The sequence below is a fragment of the Corvus hawaiiensis genome, chromosome 25, assembly GCF_020740725.1.
Source record: "Corvus hawaiiensis isolate bCorHaw1 chromosome 25, bCorHaw1.pri.cur, whole genome shotgun sequence".
Taxonomy (NCBI): Eukaryota; Metazoa; Chordata; class Aves; order Passeriformes; family Corvidae; genus Corvus; species Corvus hawaiiensis.
Window position 1 is genome coordinate 740,284 of NC_063237.1, and position 25,505 is coordinate 765,788.

Consider the following 25,505-nt stretch of genomic DNA (forward strand, 5'->3'; position numbering starts at 1 on the left):
AGATAATATATGGGGAAAAAAAATGGTTTGGGTTCAGTCTGAGCAGGAAGACATCCCAGCACTTTCATAGCTCAAGTGATAAGTTAAGGGAGAATTTTGGTCATAAACCTGCTGGGTTTGAGTGACTCCACTGTGCTGACCTTCCTCTACTCATCAAGAGATGTTGAAAATCTGTTTGAGTTCAGGCCACAACACTAGTTCCATTTTTTCCCCTTCTTTTTCCTTTTATATGAACAAAAATTTGAAGCTTATATTGTCTGGTCTTGCCTCTTTAAATATAGATTATTTTATCTGACAAACGCTGGATTTTGGCTGCACCTTCTCTTCAGCGACTTGTGTATTTAAGAGGAGGTCACCACTTGAGCGTGAGAAAAAGTGGGTTATTGAATTGTAAAAGAGCATACTTGTCTCTTTGAATTCCTTTGAGAGCAGCCTACTTTATGTGTATTGCTGTTTGGAATTGGCCCTGTGCATTTGGCAAGCACAAATGGAAGTGGGTAATAGAGCCAGAATATTGTACTCACTCTTCCTTAGTGCTGCATCTTGGAGTGTGTCTTTGGGTTTTACTGAGGTTATTAGATTATTAAATTAGTGAAGTGTGTGTTTGTGTGTATTGGAAGGAGCTTTTAATAGTCCACTTTGTTTCAGTGTTTTTGGTGACTCAGAATTTTTCACCCTATAGTCACATTGAATAAATCATGGCATTAAAATTCTTCTTTTAAAGTAGAATAATTTATGCCTTGCAGCAAATACTTTAGAAAGATGAACTTTTTAAATTAAAAACTTTGGAGACCTGTCTCTTTTTAGCATGTTGTAGTTGTGATTTGTTTTCCATAGATTTTAGAGCAAAACAGTGGTGGCAGTTTATGATGCAAAGGGATGTCCTCAATTACAGAAAAAATAGGACAAGGATATATATTGAGGGGAGAATTCTCATTATTGTAATGAAATTTAGCATTGCTTTCTGCTTCCACTGAAAGTTTTAGGGGCGCTTATATTCAAAGCCCACAAAGAAGCACTGGGCGCACAGAACTCATGGAAAAGAATTTTGAATTATTACTTGGAAAAAGAAAGTCTGTACATTTCCTTTTTTTCCTGGCTTTCCTCTAGCTGCTGTTGGTGACATCAAAATAAACTCTGATATTTGGGCAGAGGTGGGATTGTGGATTGGATCAGATGCTTATTCCAGCTGTGAACACTGGTTTATTCTGGGGCTTGCAATCATTTTTGTTCATTGCATGAAGTTCCTCCTCCATCCCCGATCTCCAGCTGTAAATGAGGCTTCCCACACGCCCTTCCCTCCCTTTCTGGGTGTGTGGAATCCGTTCCTGCGGCCGATGGAGTCAGAAACGCTCGGAAGGGTGCAGAGTCCGAGCTGCTCATAAAACCAAGTGTGTCCTGGAAAGTGGGGCCTGGAGGCCTTGGAATGAAACATTTGTCTGCATTACTTCAAACATAACCTCCAGCAGCTCGTCTTTTATGATTCTGCACAGCACACTTCGGGTTTTAAAAGCTCCAGCAGATATGAAAGCATTGATTATTGGCAAACTAATCAGCCCAAATTCATCTGGTGTTTCAAAGGCTTTCTCTAATCGAGCTGTTTAGGAAATTGGTTAGTCAAAAGATCTGCAACTATAAAACCCATTTTCTTTGGGGAGTATTTTTGTTTCATATGTTGTATATTTGATACTTAGAATCAAATAATGGGGAGACTAATAACTACAGAATGTTCCAAAGGGAACTATAAGCAAAGTATAGGAATTTTCCTGCTTAAAAATTGAATTTCTGGGCTGGCAAATGAGTATTCTCTTTATTCCCAGACTGATATTTAAAATGTATTAAACTTTGCAGCATCATCCTTGTTTCGAGGCATTGTCTGCCAAGGCTGTCCAGGTATTATTTCATCTTGGGATCATTTTTTATGTAAAAGGCAGATATTTAACTGAAGTCAAGCGCTCAGTTACCTAGACCTGGCTCAGTGACCTTTGGTTTAAATACTACTCTTTCATAGCTATATAAGGTACATATATCCTCTCTATAAAGAAGCTCAAGGAAGAACTACTTATAAAGCAGTTATAAAACTGCTTTGAATTGTTTGAATGCTGCTTAACAGGCTGCTGCAGCTTCCAGTTTTAAGATGATTTTACAACAGCAACAATCTGTGGTGGTTAAGCTGCAGAAGTCACATATAACTAATCTTTTTTCCAAAGTCTTTCTGTTATGCTTATTTTAAAATTGTTTATTTCCTAGTATTTTAAATTCTGACTGTTCAGCTGCATCTTATCTTGTTCTTCTGTGGAGTATGTGCACAAAATACATAAAACTTTGCAGTTATGACTTGAGTGTGGAGCAGGAAGTAGAATATTCCTCTCTCTCATACAGAGGTTCTCTGTAGTGAGGTTTCAATCCATTGCCCTCCCTGGAATCAGATTTCTGTAAATGACCACCCTGTATGTGATGGCTGGAAAAATAAATAGGATAATGAGAAATTTGGGGTGGAGTTTGGGGTACAGAGGTTGGTAGCCAATATTGCTGACTTCCCCCTTACATTTAAATTGTAAGGTCTGTGATGGGAGAGTAGGGACGGGGGATGAGACGGAATTTAGCTGAGCATGGTGCTGTCTCATTTTCCTTGATTTACTTTGGATATCTGCAGAGCAGAAGGACACCCGAAGGAAACAGATGCTTTCCAGTGATACCCTTGTGAGTTGGTGCCTCCCGGCAGTGCCCTGGAGGCACCTCGTCCTCCTGGCGAGGCACCAGGCACATCTGAGTTGTTATTTAATGCCAACTGAGGGTGTCTGAAGGGCGGTTCCTACTCCCACTCTAAAAAGAAGACCAAACCAATGAGTTTCACGAGCCAGTTGGCTTAAACTGATGCATGCTTATGGATTTTCAGTGGAGCTAAAACCAGTTGTGCATCTAGTCCTTGCTGTCTTTAGGAAAACTGCATCACAATAGTGTAGGACTGTGTGTATATGTTTATAGTAATCCATTAAGAACCACAAACCACACGCTGTGAATACATTTACCTGAAGTATTGTTTAGTGTTCTGCTCTGATTTCTCTTAATGTTCCACTCTTACAGTGTTGATTAATTTACAATTTGTTTAATATATCAAGTTCTAAACCCACTTAAATGAAAGGCAACATAAGATCTTTCTGCTGAGGTGGCCATTATGCCTTGAAAACACTGGAATTTCTCATTTTGGCATTAAATTCCAAGCTTTGGCATAGGCTGCAGATGTTTTAGAGATGTGCGTGAGATCTTCTAGACCTGGGAGGCAACGAATTGGAGGCTACCTGGAATGTTTTGACCAGAACTCTGTTCCAGGTTCTTTATTTAGCTCAGGATTTTGCCATGAATGTGTCCAGACAAAGCTTTGCTCCGGAACGGTGGATCCTGCCATCCAGTCTGGCTGTTCTCTGAGAGACCCGGGGCCAGGATATAATTCACTTTAACTGTTCGTCTCTCACAATCTGTGAACAGCTCCTTTCACCCGAGCAGTTCTTACAGGAATTAATAACTGAACGGCTGAATTCAGCTTGTGCAGGTAACCAGCATATCAGGAACAGGTACCTTTCAAAAGGCTTTCCGTCTTTCTCTAGTTAGCTTGCTTTCCTTTCCCACAGGTTTTTAGTTAAATATAAATACTCGTAATTAGGTTTTTTCTACAGTTCAGCCTCTCACTGGTTCTAATGGTGCTGTTGAAAGTAGTGAAAAGCTTTCTGGAGAGGGATATTCAAGCAGTGTATGTGTTAAGCCCCTTGCTTCCAAGCTCTAATTCCAAATCAGCATCCTATAGAGATCTGCTACTGCAATTCCTTAATCCTAAGCAGTTCAGGATTTTTTTTTCCCCTTCAGAGGAATCTTAATTATTTTTGGTAGCACATATGTGGAAAAAAAAAAAAGTAAAAAAAACCCCTTTTGCTGTAGTGTGAATGCAAAGTCGTTGCTATTGTCAGCTCTCAGTGGGTTACTTGCATATAAATAAATTACGGGGTGGGGGGGGAATAATCTTTTGTTAACGTTGCATTCTGTTTCTCGTGGCTGCTATGGCAACAGATGAGCCAGTGCTGGCGTGGAAAAGCTTAATGGCACAGCAGAATGGAGTGATGAATTTAGCAGGAGGAAGGAGGGAAGAGCACAAATCCTTCAGCAGTGCTGTGAAATGAGTCACCAATTAAGCCGCAGATGGGTAAGGGCTTCCACATGTATTTACAAATTATTGAAATCAGATTTTGGTGATTATATTTGGAGCAGGAAGAGTGACAGAACTTTCGGGAGCAGTAAATTAGATTGTGTCGTTTGCAGATGATTCGGGTTTTCTTTTTCCTCCCACCTTGAATCAGCTCCTTTGTGTGGCTGTAAAGGTGGAATTTGTTGTCCTGAGTGTTTCTTAGTGGAGTCCTCAATGACATTCCTGCCTCTGGACGTTGCCAAGAAAAGGCAGTGAACGATTTCTGTCCCCTGCCCTTCTAAGATTTTGGGCTGTAAGAGGTGCCTTTTCCAGTTTTTGTCCTGCTAGGATGCAAATAAAGGGGGTTAACCCTCCTTTAGAGGATAAATAGTGAATGTTTTAACTCTGCATTTTTCTTTTAATCTTCACTTGTAGAAAGCACCTCTCACACATTTCAAAGCTTGGCTGGAGTAGCAGTCTGGGTCATAAATCAGGATTTCTTTGGGAAGGGAAGGTTTTATTGGAATGACTGCAGAATGTCATCTTGTGCCATCTTTAGGTGATACTTTGAAGTTGATAAATGTGATGAGCCGGATTCTGCACTTGGCTGGTTCATGGCCCCTACTTTTTAAACTCACAAACTTTGGTTGGATGGTGGGCTATTTTCCTCCACATCTATTTTGGCATGACTTCTATTATCCTGAGACAGAGGATGATTACTTAGAGCTCTTGAGGAGAGTACTTGGCATCTCAAGTTCCTGGTGAAACATCAAGTGGGTATTATGATTGGTGCTCCAGTGGGAGTGTTTGTGCTAAGGAGAAGGTTCCAGAGCATGGGATCTTCTCTGTGGAAACTCCACAGAGAAGGATGGCATATAATGGAAATGGTTCTAGAAGTTAGTAACTAGATTATTTACTGTCAGTAAATAGTGCCAGACAGTGCAAATTGCACAGCTGTGAAGTTCTTAGCAATACGAGGTTTTCAAAAGCCTGGAGGGGAGGAATATTGGGCATGAGAGGAGAAGCAGAGGGAGGGCTTTGCCCAGAGCAAGGGAAAGCTGAAGGGGGAAGATCAGTGGAGAATGTTTAGAAGGCTGTCAGAGAAGGGGATAGAGGAGTGACAAGAGGCTTATTTTTTATTTTAGTGGAGAGACAAGAACAGTTATGGCAGATTTTTAGCAAGAAAAGTTAGAGATGGATAAAGGATCTTATGTGAAGAGTGTTTTGGCCAGACTAAAGGATAAAAAAAAGTCCTGTAGGGGAATCACTGATGCTGTGGGTGATGCTTGCCTCTTGAAAACTGAAAGTGCTGGGGGAGAAGGTAACAAGCTACAGGAGGCACAAAAATGCCTTGTTCACTGCAGACACAGATTGTAGGAAATAAAGTATCTTTGTGTACCCTCAAAGGTCCTTTTGGAGATGCTGTTGCCACTTTAAAAGCTTCAATCTGTATTGTCTCTCTTCAGATTTTGACTTCGTTATTTAAGGGGGTTGAACAGTGCGGCTTGACTATTGTCAGAGCTGGGTAGGGGCTTTTCTGGGTTGCTTTGAATTTTGGTATTTCTGATGCTCCCAATTGCAGGCAGAAAAATACCTGAGGTTGCTTTGTGAGGGTTGAAGTAGATGGTGATTGGAACAGAGTGGGAGATAAATTAAATGCAGTGCAAAACGAATTTTTATGTATTCTCCAAAACAGAGCAGAGTTGTAAATATTGGGAAATGAAATTTATGCCTCTGCTATGTGCTGTGAGCTTGTTAAACTGAGTCCTCTGTCCCTCCTGGGCAGGAAATGTGTCCTTGCCGTCCTTTGGGAAAGAAATTTGCTTTGACAAAGTGAGAGGCTTTGTGGGACCTTACCTGCCCAGCTTGATTATCAGCCCCTCTGGGGAGAGATGGAGCAAGTCTATAAAGGACTGTTGATTTCCATTTCAGGACAGGCCTTGCAATAGGATGTGGGCAGGAAATACTCCTGGGTCCTTTGCAGCCTAATTCTGCTCGTGGAATAGCCTTATTTTGCAAGATTCCGTGGTTTGAGATGTGCCCTGAAGGATATGGCTGAAAGGCTTCACTGTAGGATTGGAAGGAGACCCATCATCTTGCCTGCATCAAAGTTGTTAGTCTTGGAAATCATTTTTGTCATTGTTTGAAGGAAAGCCCCATTAAGTAATGTATTTCAAACAGTGCTGCTGTGCAAATGATTAATAGTAACACCTCAGATTATTCCTGGCTCACCATTTCCTTTCTTAACTCCACTTGTAAGAAGTGTATTTCAACCCTAGACACTTTTTAAAAATTATTTTCTGCTCCATAAACCAGCATAGTGCTGAATCTCTGATTTGAGCAAGAAGCACCTTGTTAGAGGTGATGGTAAAGTGAATGTAAATTTTCTTGCCTCTGACAAAGTTGTCCCTTCTCTTGACATCATTATACCACTCCTGCTAAGGCTGGCTTTCTTCCCAGATAACTGAAAAGCAAAATTATTTCTGAAGGGTTGGGACTTTGGCTTTGGAAATAATTTAAACCGAACCAAATTGCAGATTGGGATTTAAAAATGAAATATTTTTGCAGCACCCACTTCTATTACAGCTTTTGACTGCTCAGCCCCTGTGTGTGTGGATGTGGGATGTGCTGAATTTGTGCTGCTCTCTTGGTGGAGGACAGCTTTGACTGCCAGGAGAGGGGTAAAATCACCTATTGAGAGAGTGTAAGTGCTACAGGAAGTTCACACAGTTACAGCGTGTTTTATTTGGTGAAGTCAGGAGCTTGTAATTACTGAGCTGCTAACAATGCTGTGAGATAATAAGGGAGATGTCTCCAGTCTGGACATGGAAAAGCAAAAGCATAGAGGAGAGAAACTAATCCTTTGAAGTCATTGGGAAATAAAGCTGCTCAGGGAAGTCTTTCCTGTGTCAAACAAAAAATGAGTTTAGAGCTTGAAATACTGAACAGGGATGCCTGACTTGCAGAATGCTCTCTGTGAAGTTACTCTCATTTTCTAACAAGAATCCTGCTGGTGTCATTATAGTGTTGGTAATGAGTTGAACCAGAAGATGTTCATTTCCTGCTTTACAGCCATTTGCACAGAATTTTCTCAGTTTGAGTAACTACTCCAAAAAAATCCCCCAAAACAAAAGGCTCTTTGGTGTTGGTTTTTTTTTTTTGGTTGGTTTTATATTTTTCTTTTTAATCTGGCTATTTGGAAGTTCAGATTCTGACCCTTTATACAGCACTTTAGGATTTGGGTGTTTGCCTGAGTTTGTTGGTTTTGGGTTGTGTTTTTTCCTGATTGGAGTGAAGGGACTGCACTGAAGTAGTTGTTCTGAATTTTGTTCATTTTAATAGCCAACTTAGAGCTCTTCTGACTGAGAGAAAGCTTCAGCCTTAGCTCTTCTTGTGCCTGGATCTGCTGTAGTACTCGTGTTTGGCTGTTGCAGGATTACCATCTCTAGCCTGTATTTCCATACTCTAAATCTTCCCCAGCTGCCTGAAATGTGGGTGGACAGCTCAGTACATTTGTTTTCTGTGGAAGGAGAACAGCTATTTTTGGTTCCTTGCCATCCTTGACCTTCAATACTGTGAGGGGCAAACTACAGAAAACCCATTTTGAGCAGTGTACTGTCAGCATTGCTCATAAATGCAAAAAAAGTTCCTTTTTACCTGGCAATTCCTTAATATACAGGTATAGCAGCACACCTGGAATGCCTTAAAAAGCCAGGCAGGATGAGACATGGCAAGACCCATTTGTCTGAACACGTTTCAAATTCCATGCTAAAGAGAAAGTGTTTATATGTTGCTCTCCAGAAACTCTTAACTCTCCCTGCTCTTTCCAGTGCTCCACTAGGCTTTGTAAACTCTCAGGAATATTTTGTTACCAGTTAGAATGCTTTTTATCTTTATTCAATATGTTTTTCAGTGTCTGCAGGTTGGGACACTCAAGTGGATGTGGTTTCTGTATTTTTCTTAAACCTTGTGTTCACTCATCAAACATATTTGTGTGGTTAAAGTGGGCTTAGAGGTGTGATGCCCTCAAGATTTGACATCCCTTTTGGCAATTAAATACAGGATTCTACAGTTATTAAATATCTCCAAGTGCCATAAAATACAAAGACACAGGAGACAAAACTTTCTTCCTGAATGCTTAGAGCATATCATTAAAAGAAAAAAAATGATACAAAGATCAAATATGCAGAATTCCACCCCAGCCCTGCAAATCCCAAAAGGTTGGACCAGCCAGCCAACGTATTCCTAGTTCTTGCTAGTCATAAGACATGAAGTGGCAAGCTTATGATGGTAACTGCTTTGCCCTTTCCCCCCATGTAATTTTAGCTGGGAGAATCGTTGCTGAAATTCTAAAAGAGCATATATTGAATTATATAAAGCATTAATCTTTAAATCTAGCAGATATACTGAAATTGTTGGGATTATTAGGCTTTTCTGGTAGCACATGTACTCATGTGAATCTGGCGCTCTCAGTTACCAGGCCTTAAGGCCTCTCTCTGATGTTATCAGCTCTTTATTTTTGATAGGAGAGAGTTTCTAGCCAAAGCAGTTTTCAGGCTCTGAAGCTTTAAAAAAAAAAAAGAGCTTAAAAGAAGAAAAGAATGAGACCAGTGCTAATCGTTGGTTTCTTACAAGCAGGGCTTTCCTGCAGAGCAGTGGCTTGGGGGTGTTCAGGTGAAATTCTGCACTCCAGAATGCTAGAGGAAGCTTTTTTATGGTTTTGGGCAGGTTTTTGGAGTGGCTGAATGACTTACCTCCTTTTGAAAGGGCAATTTCATTATTTAGTGTGAGTTTTATGCATTTTTTTAGTGAGAACACATTCAGCAGTACCTTATTATGCTTCTAATGAGGGCCAGATGTGCTTCTGCTGCAAAACCGAGGCCATAATGCAAAAAGGGACTTGCAACAGAAGAAGTGCCTTTCCCAGGGAGAAGAGCAGATCATTTGAGGTGAAGATATTAACTTCTATTAATAATTAGAGGGGGGGAATCCATGGGGATTGGTGTGAAACCATGGGCGATGCTGATTTGTGCAGAGACAACTGCAGGGCCCTTTATAATGAGGAGGAATGACACTGCAACTCTCTGAAGACAATTACGTTGCAAATAAACAACTTATGTCAGCTAAGTGGTGTTTATTGCCATAATGGAAATTAATTTCAAGGGCTTGAGGCAGAGTGAATATAGCCCAGCCGAGTGGAGCATTCCACAGCGAGGTGCTCCTGCTCCTGCCATTCCCAGGCTCCTGAGTTCTCGTGGAGGGCAGTGAGTGCAGTGCTTGCCTCTCAGGTGACACACTACCAGGTAAATTGGGTCCATTTGCTCAGTGGGGTGTTAAAAACATGCTGGAGGACACTCAAATATTTTTAATTGCCATGCTCTGTGCTGCCATAGAGAGACTCGGATTGGCCCCTGCGCTCCAGATGAGAGACCTTAATTTCCAACCTGCTTTATGCACTTACCCAAGTTCTCTCTGTTACCCAGACAAACTGTGCTTCTCTGGCTGTTTCTGTACAGCAGGGATGATAGCACAGAGTTGCCTGACTGGGATAAGTGCATTTGAAAGGCTGTAGTGCTCCCATGCAGTGTAGAGATAGGGCCTATAATGGGAATTGTCAGCTTTACTTCATTTTTATTGTTCCCATTGACTGTTTCCCCAGGCCTGTGTGTGGGCTGTGTGCCTGTCACCACGCTGTACTCCCAGCAGATACGGTTTTCCTTCTGCCACTGTGGGTTTTGAGATGCTGCTTCTGCTATTGTTCTGGAAAACTTGCCCAGGTTGCCTGGATGAGACTGAAGACTTGTGATCGAAGAGAGCATCTCTGCATTAGGGCATGATCAGCATAATTTCAGTACAGAATGTGAATCCTCCTTTCGAGAGTGCTGCTGACTTCCTCATGTCCTCACCAGTTGGAAGAAGTGAAAGTTGTATTTTGAAGGAGATTCATCTGGAGTAACCCTGTGTTTGATTTAACATTGCTGCACTTTGCAGAAACCTCTCATTGAACTGATGAGCTCTTTGACAGCAGGTGAAATTCTCCTTGAAAAGACAGAATTTTGTGTTTCCTCATGGGAATGGTTTGATATATCACGCCTGAGGCTTGAAACATCACCCTGATCTTTCTGCAGAGGGCCATACCATGACTGTATATTTCAGCTGTGCATTAAGCTTGTTTTGTTCTTGTAAAATCCAGGAAGAAACAGTCAGAAGACCAGAATAGGCATGTTGTTTTATTAAACCTTTCATCTGAGTGAGTAGGAGTTGCTCCTGTTTCTTCCTGTAATGCCAGGGATTTCAAATTGGGAACAGTTTAAACTGAAGATTAGTAGCTGGGTCAGGATGCGTGTGGATAACAATGTATCCTTTCAGAGAGAAGCAAGCAGATGTCCAAGCAAAAATAATAATAAAAAAGATTAAAAATGACCTTTTCTCTGCATTAGCTGCCATGAGAAGAGGGGAAGCCTACCCAGGGAAAGTTTTGATCCAGAGAGAGGTACTCAGGAAGTTCAGCCGTCCTGTCGCAGAAATAGCTCCTGTGATGGATTGGCTGTTTCCTAACTGTGTTTTCAGCAAGTTTTGAATCTTGTATGAGCATTTTAAAGCATTTTCTTGAATCATCACTTGGCTCGCATTCCCCCTTGTTTATTTTTGAATGAATACCTTGATACGTAAGACTCTGGAGCAGGGAGGCATCGGGATTGTCATGGAAACAGGATCTGCAGCACTGGCTTCCAGCCAGGAGATGTGGTGATTCATGGCTTCAATGTGGGCGTCTGGAAATGAAATAAGTTCCAATTCTCAGGTGAATCAATGAAATAGTATTTGTGTTTGTGTTTTTATTTTCCCCTAGGAGGTGTTCTGAACATCTTCCCCACATATCCTGTTTTATTTCTACCATTTTAAAAGGTAGGAAGGGTGTTCCCTAAGTATATACTCAGCATCTGAGCAGTAAATACAGCTCTGTGTGGGGAATACTCACTTGCCTCTTGTTTTCATTTTAGCTTAGCCTTAAATTCAAAAAATACAAAACCTGTAAGCTGGAATTTTGTAATGTAGCAATTTGATTCAATTCTGGATGAGTTTGGGAACAGGTTTGTGCACTGTACGTGTGAATGTGGTCTCAGTGTGGGACATGAGAATGAGGTAATTGCAGATCAGGGTTTCTAAACGTTACCTCAATTTCTATAAATGGTGTTTGTGCCCACACTGAATCCCACATTTTGTTTGTATTCATATAAATATAAAGTAAGTAATTGCAGGGCACATACACAGGTGTAGATGTGAACAGCAGGGCTCTGCTGTGGGCACACGTAGTTTGAAGCACTGCTGGTGCTGAGGATGAATGAGTGGCTCATCTCTGAGAAGTGCCAGGAGGTTGAATCCTCCTCTTTAACTGCTGGATCCCTTCAGTGCTACGTATGATATATTTCCAGAGCCTCACTGAATTCCTCAGTTGTATTTAATAGTACCAAAATTGGGTGGAATTTGTGCCTCACAGTGCATATCCAAGATGCATCTTCAAGGTTCTCTTTAAAATGAAAGCAATTTATGAATGAAGATATTTTATAATGTGTTCATCAGGAAGAGAATCTCTTGCTTAGCTACTTTTATTGGTTTGTTTTTAAGTTGCTGCTGCAGTGGCCAAAGAACTGTATTGCTGTTTTCTGACCTTTGTGGATGTGTAGGAGTGGATGGTTATGAGATGAATTTACTTAAGCTTTGGGAAAAACCTTGTGTATCAAAATTTTTCACTGCTGTCTTTGAGTTAAGGTGCCCTATCAATTAATAAGGAATCACTTCCTGTCAGTAATTAAGACTACAGTGGGGTGATTTAATAGGTTTTATGAATTTGAGTGCCATATATTATTACTGATTGCTTTTCTGTTTAAATCTTCAAGTCACAGATTGGGTGACCTTTTCCTCCATTTCTTCCCACTTGTGCTTTTGCCATCAACTCTATGGTTTAGGTGATCAGTTTTTCTTTTAATCATTTTTGTTTCAGTGGGCTGTGCTGTTCCCTGGGTATCTTTTTCCTATGATCAAAGAATTCATTTTGTTGCTGGAGCTGCGGTTTTACCTTCTGTCAGGACTGCTACAAATCCACATCTCCGAGCTCTTGGAGTAGTTCTTTCACCAACTGTTTGTCAGTGCACAGGCTTTGATGTCTGGCGTTTTGGGTTAGCTGCTGAGATCATTTATCCTGGGGAGGTTTAGCAGGTTTGTGGGTGCTGCTGTGAGTTCCACACCCGTGGTGGATCACTGCTCTTGAGGTTTGAAGTGTCTTCTCCAGCTGTGCACAAATAAGATTCCTGTTGCCATCCCAGGTGCAGCAGGGCAGAGGTCCAGCCTGGGTGTCTCTGCTGGGGAGGAACAAGGAGCTGGTTTGCATTGCAGCAAAAATGTGATCAAGAGGGTTTGCTGGGACCAAATTCTCGTTTGCTTTCCCATCTCAGAACCTGCTTCCAGCCCTCCCCCTCTGCCTTTTAGTTTTAATAAAGCAAAAGAACAAATTTGTTCTTCCACACAATTGTTTTGTTGTATTCTGAGCCTCATCTGTTTACAGCATGTGCAACTGAGAGAGATTAGGTGTGGGGGAGAGGGGAAAAGAAACCTCTGGGGCCCTTGTGGGCTTAAAAACCATCTCTGTATTTCTGAGGTGCCCTAAAATGCCTCTTCTCTAATATGAGCTGCTCTGGGTTTTTTTTTTTTTTTTAACCTTCTGTTAAATTAGTGGGGCTCTTTTTGTTTGGCTTGTTTTGATTTTGGCTTTTTCCATATTTTGCTCTGCTGTAGATACTCTTCATCAGGAGGCAAACCTGTGGAAAAACAGGGAGATGTCCCTCTGCCTCCCTGTTTTTCCTGTGCTGTGTATTGGCACTTCATTTGGCTGTTGTCTTTTATGAATAGTGGGACTTTTACATCATCATTCCAATGGGGGAATGAATGTGGAGGAGAGGAATGAAGTACTCCTTCCTCAAAGGCATCTCCTGCTGCTGAATTAGTCAGTGCTGTGCTTCTGCCTCACCTGGTGAAACTGCTGCCTCATACCTGCCAGGGTGAATGTCACCTGGCACCCATGGGAAGGGTTGAATTTTAGATATTTTAGAGTCAAGGCTGAATATTCTGTGCCTTTCTCATTTTACTCAGACTCACCAGGATGCCTGAAGAAGCCCGTGTAGAAATAGGTCCCATAGAAAATCTGACAGCAGTGATCTATTCTGACTGCTGAGAAGACAGAACAGCAACACATATTCCTATCCCTGTAGTCAGATGGGAGCAAAATGAATCAATGTTTTTAGTATAAAAGTAAATTTGGGATACAAAGTAAACAAGACACACAAATTATGGCAATTTTTGATTCTTTCTTGAAAACTTTGGTGATATTTGATTAACATGTCTTGTTAAATGCAGACAGACAACAGAGCACATCATTGTTTTGGAGAAGAGAGCACTTGGCTTTCGAAGTTAGGACAAAGGGCAGGGTTTGGAAGCAAAGAAGGAGCTGTGTGTCCCTTGATAACCACATTTGACAGCATAGCAGCTGTGCTGGAAGAAACTTCATGCAGACAACTTCTTCTGCAGAGCTTTGTTTTTCTTTATCTCTATGGCCACTGAATCCACCTGGTTCAGCTGTTCATACCCTACGTGTGAAGCTTTTTATACTTCCATAAAACCAACTCAACAACAAAAACCCCCTGAAATGTAGGCTAGGAATGGATGTGACCTAACGGAATATTTAAAATTAGGACTGTTGGGTTGGTTTTGTGTGGGTTTTTTATCGCTTCAGCCAAGTCTGAACCAGGACTTTGAGTGACCTTTTATGTTGTATTGAGTCCTGAAATTCTTCCCAAAAATGTTCCAGTCACTGGACCAGATTAATGGGGTTAGAAAACCACCTCCTCTGGTAGCATACATCTGCCCCAACATCCAGTTTAAATATTGTGTGAATGTTGTCTCTGGGCTTCCTCAGTAGCTGATGCTGACAAACAAGCACCTCCCCAGGGTGATGAAGCTGACCTGTCTTTAATTCTTGCCTGAGGATAAGATTAATTCCCCATGAGCAGTGTGTCAGGGCTTTTCCACTGACTCTAAATGTAATCTAGGGTTGAGTAGTTTGCACCTGGATTTCTCACACAAATAGTAAAAAATGGCTAGCATCCCTTTATCTCTGAACAAGGTTTGCAGGTAAAATAGAATTTTTTAAACACTATGTTAAAAAAAAAAAAAAAAAAGTTCTGGAAAGGCTACAGGATTTCAATGCTAATCAATGCCTAATTTTCTCCTGTGTCTCAGAGGAGATCTTTTACCGCATCTTGAGCTCTGAAAGTCCCTTTTGCCCCTCTTGAGAAGAACTGGGGAGGCTGCAGAGACTAGGATGTGATTGACATCGGTGGTGGAACTGTTCTCCTGTGCATTGAGATTATGTTTATCATCCAACTTTACAACAGGTGAAGCATAGCAACAAAATGCAAATTAGCAGAGATGCTGTTCCCCCTTTACCTTCTATTTTCCCCCTTTCTCTCCCCTTTTTTCTCCTTTCCCCCCTTTTTCTTCCCCCTCTTCTCTCCTCTTTTTCTTCCCCTTTTCCCCTCCCGCCCTTTTTCTTCTCTTTTTTCCCCATCTCCCCCTCATTTCCTCTTTTTCCCCTTCTTTTCCCCCCCTTTTCTCCCTCTTCTTTTTCCCCTCCTTTCCCCTTCCCTTTCCTTCCTGTTCCTTGCCCCCTTTTCTTCCTCCCTTTCCGCCCCGTAATCCTGTAATCCTCATTCCTGAGCATCCTTGCCCACCGTGTCCCGGGAGCGGAGCAGGAGGAGAGGTGTTTGGGTGCTTTGCACAGGAGCAGCTCCTCAGGAAGGCACAGAATATTCAGTTCCCTGCTGGAGGCTGGCGGGATGGCACGCCCTGCTCCCTGGCACACATTAAATGCTTTGAAAATGACCGTGCTTGGTGCTTTTTGCTTCTCCGAGTCCCAAATACTCCCCAGGAAGCCAGCACAGAGGAATACAGAGGAGGAGTCTCTGGATGAGCCGGGCCTGTTGGGGCAAGAACTTGTTTTGCCTTGAAACTGAATGCAAAGCTTAGGCAGGACTGAAGATTGAAGGCAGCTGGTGTGCTGGGTCCATAGGACAGGATGAGTGTTCAGTCATTTGGAATGTGTGTTACTGTATCTGAGGGGCCAAAGTTCAGCAGAGGTGACTTTATAACTGCCTTGCCTCTGTACTGGGCAAGTGAAACAAAGATTAATCACAGGGTTAAACTTTCCTTAGTATTTATTTCCCATGCTGGGGTGGGATGCATTTGTAGTATCAGTGGTTGGTTGGGGTTTTCCCCTTCAAAATTCAAGATAAAGTTGGACTTTTGGGAGAAAGGGCTGATCTTGTTAGTATTTTAAGTTGAAATAGAATTATGCAGGAGGACTGAAGCAATACTTTACTGCTGTTGTGGTTGACTCCATTCATTTTGCAATGTCTATTCTAGGACTGGGAAGCTGCACATTTTCCTTTGCTCTTCGCTCTAAACAGCTTCTTTTCTTCAAAGGATTGAGGACATCAGAGAGCCTCAGGCTCCTGAGTTACCAGACAGCTCCAGGCACTAAAAATGTGCGTGGAGCCACATGTAGTTCAGCTGATACACTTCATTTAGAAAGAAACTCTAAACTGAGACAAGTCAAACCAGCTCTGAACAGGGCAATGCCATTGTTTGTGTTTCTGTGTTTAATGAGTGATTATTTATTTCCTGGGAGTACATTTGTGAAGGGGAATGTTTTCCATTTTTCAGCCACGTTTCAGTGATATGGTCAGCGTGGCTTGTGTTTTGGTTGGCAAAATATGGAGCTTGTTGAGAGCCACATGATCAGTTTGGAAGAGCATGCTGTTTTTCTGGGATGTTCAAAAAGGGAAGCCCCTTTGCCTTTCTTAAACATGGCTATAGCATGTTAAAGAATTAATGGCACTGCTGTTCTGCCTGTCTGTTGTCCCAGTTCTGCAATGCCATCGCTGTTACATGGTATGTAAATCTTTACAGCCCAGAAAAACAGCCGAAAACGCATTTGACTTGGATGAAAATGCGTTTATGTGAGTATCAGTCTAAAGGCTGGCAAGATAAAAATCTTGTCTTGGTTGAGATAAGGGGGTAGCTGGAATTCAGAACAGGCAGCACTAGTTTGGTCAACTGTCAGAAAGGCAAAACTCTGGTGATTCAAGCTCTGAAAACCAAGGATATTTTTTAATAGCTACTATCTTTAAAAGAAGCTTTTTTCCTTGGTGGCTGCTTCTAGAAGGCCAAAATCCCCACACTGTCCTCAGTGGGGGTCCTTTTCAAGTGTCACTATTCTTTACTAAACACCCCTGTGACAAGCCCTGTGTTTGGGAGTGGTAGGTTGAGTGCATAAATAAGAAACAGTCAGGAATAGGAGTATTCCTTGTTGTTTAGGGTAAGGAGTAGCTGCCACCACAGCAGGAAAAATTGGAAACCAAAGAGGAGTAATAGAAAATGGTGATGGCAGCGATTGCTGCTGGTGTAAGCAATTAACACTATTCATTTTGGATAAAGCCCAATCATAGCATTTTCAAGAAAAGGATGATTCTGCCCTACCACCCCTCTACAAGCAACCATACCAAGTATGTTGTGATGCACAGTCCTTGGTTCTGATCTCTGGATCCTTTTTTGCTTTCTTTGGGGTTTCTTTTCTTGTTCCAGTGCTGTATTTCTTTCCTGATGTTTTTGTGTTATTGCTCTCTGCTCCCTCTGATTTGTTTGGGGTGACACTTTTGCTGTGAGTGGATGTTTGGGGGACACTTCAGCCCTTCATGGTTACTCCCTGTCTAAGAGGGCTGCTGTGGAAGCAGGAGCAGAAGCAGAAGGTGAACTGCTGCGGCAGCTCTGGAGCTTTGGGGAAGATCCTCTCTCATGGTCTGAAGCTGCTGCAAGGGGCAAGGAAGGACTGGGAATTTGGGCACATCTGGGGTCATCCAGCTGTTCCTGCCCTGGCTCTCACTGAATCATTCCTTTCAGCTTCTCTGCACTTACAGTGTGTTGGAAGTTCACTTATTCTGTGGAGTACCAGAGCTTGGTGCCTTTTTGTGCACATCCTCTGGCACTTTCAGGCGCATCCCAGTGGTGTTTTCCCACTCAGTGGTTCTGTGTTGCTGGTAGGAAGCTCAGCTCAGAGCCACAGGGGTGTGGATGCTTTGGAGCCCAACTGTCTTAGACTTCTGCAATGCTCTTCAGCTCATAGTTTATACTCCACTGGTGAGTTTGGGCTGTGCTTGTGTTTCTCCTTGGCTTCATGATGATTTTGGCTGGACGTTGCCTTCTTGTGTTTGAGTGAATTCAAAGCTTTCTGAACACCCTTGCAAGGTGGAAGTTGCATCTGCCTTTGCTGCATTTATTCGTTCACTGTGGTGCTGGGAACTCACTCTGCTCTGCAAGGGACTGTTCTGAATTAGAACAAAGTTTTCTTGGAAGCCAAAGGCAAAATGGCACCATTTAACTTGCAGAGAGGCAAAAAAGTTCTGTCTGGGCTGTAGGAATGAGAGTTGCCCAGGGAAAGTTAATACTTCCAAGTACTCCTAACTGCGTTTTTACATCATCAGTGACTATTTATGCTCTGTCAGATTGCAGTTACATTATCTGAAGTGTGTCAAGTCAGAATCGTGTCATTGCTTTTATCGTTTCTCTCTTCTTGAATGTCACCTCATCTACTACTTCTTAATTCCATTTCTGTCACTCTTTCCATCCCTCATGTCTTTCCTGGCCTGCCAGACAGCACTGCAAAGCTATCAGACTTGCTTTCCAGTTGAAGTCACTGCAGCTTAGCTCACAGCCAGGCTTTGCAGCATTAGTCAGGACAACTTTGGCACCAGCCTGACGCTGAATTCCGAGGCAGACGTGGCTGCCTCCATCGGAGGGATGTGCTGGAGAGAAATCCAAGGGTGTTTTTATGCAGGTGCTGACACAGAAAAGGGCGCTGGGAGTTCTTCTTGTTTTTCTCCCTTACAAAAAAATTCACAGGTTTTTTCTTCTTTGCTCCACAAACTGCTGTCTGTTTCAGAAGTTACCAGAGAAATAAAAGTTTTCAACAAAGAAAGGATGCAAAGCACAGAAGTGCAATTTAAGTAGCGAAAGGGAGGTGCAGGGCAGACAAATTTACCCCTTTTGAGCTGTACAGTATGTCAAGTTCTGATTCAAGACCTTGTGGGGGTTCTTCTGGTTTTGCCATGTTTTTTATAAAAGAGATTTTGTGATAACTCACCTACAGCAGAGAAAATTCTGTAGCATAGATAAGAGTGCCTGGGAGGGAGAGAAAAAGAGAGGCCTGGATATAAATGAGTAAGAATTTATTCTTGTGGGTTTTTTCCCTCGGGGAATGTCCACATGAGGTTCTGAAACAGAGCTCTCTTCTCTTTATCTTCCCTGCTGGGATTTTGTGTGACACTGGGGGTGGCAGTGAAAGGGGAGGCTGGAAATGGTGGTGTTTTCTTGAGTAATGAAATAGGAGAAGAGAATTGGAGATGGGAAATAAGGACAGGTCTCACCAGAGTTGGAGATCTCATTTGAACATAAACATAACTGTGCTTTATGTCACAGCAAAAAACCCCAAACCCAGCCAAATTCTGAAATATAAGCCTCCACTGCTGCTAAGAAAGCAAATATTAACTGCATTTTTATTAAAGGGAAGTTGAGTTTTTCAGTCTATGAAATCACATTCTGTCCTTGTACTAAGTTTGAGACACCATAAAAGCCTCTTAGATACTTACCTTGGAACTGTGTTGGAAAGATTATTATATATAGCCAATATACAATGTGTTTTTGTCTGACACTTTAACTTAAAAATGAGTTTCTTTTAACTTTTTAACTTTAGAAATTGCCCTGCTTTAATTTTTTTTTTTTTAGCAAGCCAGTTCCTGTATTAAATTGAAATCTGTACAAATTACAGTTAATTATAGTCAGCTCAGAGTGAGGCCTAAAATAGGTCACATGCTGTTTGGAATAAAATGTGCTGAAAATGATTAGATCTGTTTGGTTGGGCCTGAAGTCCATTCCAAGGTGTTTGATGCTCTCCTGGCTGTTGCTCTCCCATCTTCCTCCTGTGTGCCATGGCAGGTCTGCTGGCTGGGCAATAAAGTGACAAGATTCCTTGGAAGGAAAGGAGGAGGGTGTGAGACTGTTGAGCCTTCTGTCTTTGCCAGGACAGGCTGCAATGGTTTCTCACTCCTGTTCATTTGACACCAACCAAAATTCTTCCTCAGTGTTGTCACATTATCCAAATACCAAGGGGAAAGACATGCTATTTACTAAAATCAGCTAGCAGCAAACTTACTGAATTCCTTTCTTTTTCCCCCTTGGAATTGCATTTTGGGTCCTGACTTTCAGGGGACATTTGCTGTCCCCCCTGTTTGGAAGGGATGGTGGCAGAGTCAGCAGGGGCTGGTTAACCCTGTCCCAGCCCAGCACTGCCAGCTCTGTCATGGTTTTGTTTGTGGAGGATACACAGTCCTTGGCTGCTTGTTGTCCTTCAGCTGAATTAGTGCTTCACACCAGTTTTTATTATTCTGAATGCTACTGAATTAATTACATTAAAACAGCTTCACCAGTGACCTTGAGGAAAAGTTATTTCCAGCAGCGCATCTTCCTGCATTTATGTAGTGACTTAATGAATGCCTGCACACTTCCACTGTTCAGCTATTGTTTCACATTCCTGCATGCGTGTCCTTGATGGGAACTAATTATTAGTTTAATTGTATGCAGGAATATTTATGCATTACATTTTTTGGAGCATTATTGTACTAGGTACTTGTAAAATCATCTGCCAATAAAAACATGAGATCTAAAAAGGTACGTGCAGTAGGGACTGACCTGCAGGTACACCTGGGAAGCTGTTTGGAAAGCAAATTACTTTGAAAATAACTGTGGACCTGAGCTTAGTCATTCTGCTTCCTGACCAAGTGTGGCTGCAGTGTAAGTAGAAGAGGTTTTATTCTTTACCTTGCACAAACCTGGGAGCTCTGTAAACCCAGCTGTCTTTTTCCTCCTGTTCTCTCCTCCATCACTGACCCAAATTTCTGTGTAATTGGTAACGGAATATTCAGCCAACTTCTGTGCTCAGGTAAGGCTGAGACTAAAAACCTGCCCTTGGTGAGTGGTGCGGCCCTGGCCCATCCTGGGGGATCCGCTGTGGGTAAGGAGGTGAAGCTGCAGTTGTTCTGGACCTGGTTTTGTCACTAAAGGAAGGAACACATTTGACCTTGGACAGCTTTCAGGAGCTGTGTTGTTGGGCAGAAGGATGTTTGTTTGGAGTTATTTTCAACTGTTGTTCAAACTCTTTTCTTTCCTAAGAAAGACTTACTAAGTCTTTCTAAGAGAGGTTGAGATGCACATGGAGGAACCTGAGGAACGTACTCTACACCCCAGCCTTTCACTTGCAGCTGATAGGAGGCTGATACGGTGTGGAGGCCTTGAGCTCCTGACTGGAGAGGGTAGAATTTCTCCCAGTCACCAGCACCAGAAGTGCATTATGAATGTTCTTCAGACTTGTCCGTCCAGGGCAGTGGGGGCTGGTTTTGATGTACCCTTGAATGATTTGGGGAAATCTGCATCACAGAAAGTAAAAACATTGGAGCATTGAGGTTGTTATACTTTGAGTTTTATTGAAAACTCACCAACAAAGTGCATTTGTTTTCCTTTGCTGACATCACGTTCTGCTCTGAACTGCCAGAGCTCCAGGAGCGACTGGACAATGCTCTCAGGGACAGGCTGGGATTGTTGGGATGTCTGGGCAGGGCCAGGAGTTGAACTCAGTGGTCCTTGTGGGTCCCTTCCAGCTGGGATATTCTGTGATTCCGTGAAAATGGGGAATGTTTTCCATACTCCCCGTGCCTGTAGAGCACTGTTAGTTCCTAAGCAGAGCTGTCCTACACCCTGGCTGACTGAGCTGCAGTTGTTTACCCTATCTTTTCAGTAGCACTGCTGTGTTTCCTATGGATCATCACTTACCAAGCTAAGCCTGGAGAAAAAAAGAAGGCTTGAGCAGTTGAATTCTCCTTGCCATAGGAACCAGCTCAGGTAATGAGGTAGCTGATGATGTCATCCTGTTAAAGCTTCAAAAAAATTGATTTTTGTCTCGGGTTGGGTTTGTAACCGGGCAGAAACACCAATTTAGTGTAGTGGTTTGGTCTAAAATACTCATTACTGTTTATCTGCTGTGAGATAAGAATTAGGAGAAATGCAAAGCAGGCACCAAACTTGAAAGAATATAAAGAAGTTTATTAACAGACCTAAAAGAAGGAAAAAAAATTATACCACCTTCAGAACTCTCCTCCTCCCCCCACCTTCCTCCCTTCTCCCACTGACAATGTAAAAAGACAACCCTTAAGATGTTCAGTCTGTTACCACTTCCAGAATAACCTTGTTTAGTCCATTTAGAAAGAGAAGTCTCTTCTTGCTCATGCTATGAAAACATTATCACAACGAGACAGCCGCCCACTTGCAAATATTGTTCAGTCCATTTAGGAAGAGGAGTCTCTCTGCCTGCGTGTGAGTCCCTTCCCCCGACTTGCAGCTTTTCCCGCAACTGCTTTCGAGGGTCCACTCTTGAAGTTTTTTGGGGTACAATTTTAAGGTTGAACCGTTCAGAAACAAAAACAGAGGCCTTTCTCCTTCCCTGGGAGCAAAGGGTCTTCATCATCTTCATTGTTAGGACTATCTCTGGGAGCATCTCTAAGGACTGAGGTTTCTCCTTTCCCATTTGGAGCAAAAGTCCTCATCTGGTTCATCTCTAGGGACTGAGATTTTCTCCTTTCCCGTTTGGAGCAAAAGTCCTCATCTGGTTCATCTCTCCCTGTCCAAACTTCTCATGAAATTACAGCTGTGTCAGCATCTGCCTATCTCAGCGCAGGTGCTTTTGCTCACGAGTTGAACACTCCACCCCCCATATCTTCATGGAATTACAACGGGATACTCTGATATATCATAGCTTCACAACAGAATTTCAGCTTTAAGCATCTCCTCTCTCTCTTCCCTCAGGTTTTCAGCTCTTCACAGCAATAAAAGGGTTACTCTCACCTCGGCCTTGCAGCTTTGCAGCTGGAATGTTGAATGTTTCTTATCGCAGTGGAGAGGGGGGAGAGCCGAGCCGCTCCGGCTGCCCACGGCAAGGCAGTGGGGGGAGTTCCACGGCTGGAACAGGTCCATCGGCTCCAGGATGGCCGTGGCCCGGCCTGGCCTGGCCCAAGCAGGGCCGGGCCGGGCCCGCTGGCCCCCACACGGGGCCCGCAGCCACCTGTCCCAGAGCCAGAAACGAGAGAGAGCTTGGGGGGGGAGTTTGCCTATTCTTAAATGTGGATCACAGAGGCGGTCACAACTTTAAGTGGCTTAGAGAATTGTCCATATTCAAACTGGCCGCTGATAGGTTCTATCAGTTCCCAGAGGAAGCTGTAAGCACCCCTCAGCAAGGACGTCCCTTCCGGGACTATGCTTGCTAACCTATGACAATTACAAAAGATTTCCTATCCTTGAATATTTCAGTCTGTGACCTTTCTTTTCACCTTGTGTCTTTTGCAGCTGTGGTTTAGCAGGATCTCTGAGGAAACAAAGGCAATCTGAACATTTTAGGTTTAAATTTCTGGCAGTGGTAAGTCTGTTGAGGTTCTCTCAGCCCAACAGGACTCTACAAGTGTGGGGTTGAGCTTTGCAAGGGGTGCTTGTGCATGTCCCACTCCAAACCTGCAAGCTGCTCTCTGTGAACTTGCTCAGGGGCTGCATTATTGGGTACGTTAGCCACAGATCTACAGTTTTGCAAGAGGAGAACAAACATTTATAGCCCCTGTTTACTTAGTGGTAAGTCAAGAGGCCAGTCCTGGAAATCACTTCTCGTTGTAGTTGCTTCAGGATGGAAAATGTTTCAGGGGAATGCATCCATCTTTTTTCTCTTCATTTTTCTGTTTCCATCTGCTGTTCTTTGAACTTGCAACACTGGAGGCCACAGAGACATTTTGTGGGGAATATAATCTCAGAAAGGAACACTTGATGGAATCAACTTGTACAAGTGAATTGCTCTCTGTAAAAGGAAATAATTCATGGCTTTTAGCTCTTTCAAACCCATCCTAACTCTCCTGCTGGGTTCCTTTCACTGTGAAGTTATGCAGAGGATTAGTCAGCATCATCTAATTAGGCAGCAGCAAAGCAAAAATGGTGTTCAGCAGCCTCTGCCCTGGTTCTGTTTCCATTCATAGGACTTGCCCATGGAAGCCAAGGACATCTGAGTGATGGCACTGGGAATGTCGGAGCAGCTGGGAGGTGAGGCGTGCTCAAATGGGATTTCACCTCAGGAGGAAATCCAAGGTCATCTTCTGCAGTTTCTATACCAGAACAGTCATCCTGTGTTCTGAGTGAGTCTGCAGGTCACTGCAGCACCTCCTGGTTCCTTAATAGCTCTGGTGATGTCAGAGCTTTAATTCCACTCCATCCTGCTGGAAAAGACAGGAGTGAGAGTTGCTGGACAGCATTTCCTTCCTATTCCTATAGGTCTGGGCTCCTTTGGTTTCCACATTGAACTGTCTAGTGATGTATCTGTGGCTGAATTCCTTTAAAATGTGCTTAGCAGCAGTGGCAGGGCTGAAATGGGAGAGCTCACATTGAATTCTTCCAGGGTGGGCCAATGGCGGAGTCTCAGCATCCAAGAAAACTGTATTTTACACTATAACACACAGGGAGCAGGAGAAATGGGGGGAGTTGTCTTGGCCTTTCACTTCATAGCAGCACTGCAGCACATGGTTACCTGCACTGAAGGGTCCCAGTGGCTCCCAGTGACCCCAGCCCTCACTGAGGAATGCTGACACTTCAGCTCACTTGGGGCACAAGCTGGATTTCACTTCTTTCTCAGTGGTTGACATAGGATTACTTACAGCTGGAGAATTGGGGAAGAACAGCTCAGCCTCTTCCCAATGAAGGTGATTACTATCAAGCTTTGCCCACTGGGGCATTAGATCAGCATAAAGGAAGAAATTGATCTTTTTGTATTGGGCTTTTAAAACAAATAAGCAAAACACTTTTCTTATTAGAACATGGGAGTTTTACCAGCAATGCAGTTGGCACTAAATAATTTTAAGCAAAAGACATTGCTGTAGATGAGGATCATCTGCAATTAACTGACAGAGCTGGGACATGAGAGAGGACAGGATGGGAAAGTTTTCTGCTTATTTCTGTGTAAACTGCTTTTTTGGTGTGAAGTTGTTGATCAAATCAGCCTTTTTGCTGATAGTTGATACTGATAATGAACCTGTGAATTGTTTCATTGTGACTTTTTGTGGCTCCCAGTTTCAGTTAAGCTGAACCCCTGAACTCAGCTCCCAGTCCTTTGTGGGAGGAAGGATGTGTATCCAAGAGTCCCTGATACACTGGAATGTCCATTTTGGTGCCTGGGAGTCAGTCTGGCTCTTCTGACCATGTTACACAGATGAGAAAAGAGGCAACATTCCCTCCTGGTACAGCTGCTGAGGAGCTCTTGGGAGGAAAGAGCTGTTGGGAAGTGGGGTCTGTGAGACTTGGGTGATGAGGTGCTGCAGGCCTGGGATGGTGTTGCCTTGATGTGGGGGATGAGGTGCAGTGGAGAGGGAGCACGTGGATGGGAATCCAGGGAACTGGGAGAAGGAAGCAACCAGGGGTGAATAAAAACACCCCCAAAATGTAGAATTTGAAGAAGAGAGAGAAATCCGACTCCCTTTACCTTTACGCATTGTAGGAAGGCTGTCTGGAGAAGTTATTTTTCCCTGCCTCCCACACCCCCTCAGGAACACCATCTGCAAGTGTTTCTCTTTTCCAGTCTAAGAAGTACCAGAGGAGATTAGAGCTGTTTTTTCTCAGACTTTAGATGGGAGGTCTCTAGGGACATGTCTGCCCAACTTTCCAGCCAAGCTTCACTGTTTTCTTCCTTATTTTTCTGATTTTAAAGGAATGTCCTCAATATAATAATAAAAGCAACATAACAATTCACTTCAGGGAATGCAGTAAAAAAATGACTTTGTGACATGCCTGCCCTTTGAAATGATGTTTTGAATGCATATGAGGTTTGGATCTTCCCATTCCTGCTGCTGTTGTGGGGCTGGGCATATGGCAGTGTCAGGTGGGATCAGGGTGACAGTTTCTGGTCCAGCGGTTCCCCTCTGTGCTCACCCCAGATCCCCATGGCAGTTCGGAGCATTCCAAACCTCATGTATCACCCTTTGCAGCCCTGTCTTTACAGGCCTGTCACCAGCTCGGGATGAACTCTAGGAGAGATCTTACTTTCACAGTGTTTTCCTGCTGTTGTTGTTTCCTGAAGGGAAGGTGG

At 43.0% G+C, this 25,505-nt stretch overlaps 1 protein-coding gene across 2 annotated transcripts in view; it reads left to right on the forward strand.

Annotated features, from left to right (window-relative positions):
• ARHGAP32 (Rho GTPase activating protein 32) overlaps positions 1-25,505 on the forward strand; it is a 239,498-nt gene that overhangs the window by 19,269 nt on the left and 194,724 nt on the right. The window contains exon 1 of one of the 2 annotated variants that reach the window (XM_048328558.1): positions 4,177-4,198. The exons of the other annotated variant lie outside the window; for it this stretch is intronic. The gene's annotated coding sequence lies outside the window, so the exon portion shown is untranslated. Of the gene's footprint in view, positions 1-4,176; positions 4,199-25,505 lie in introns of those variants that run through there. 2 annotated transcript variants of the gene reach the window in all.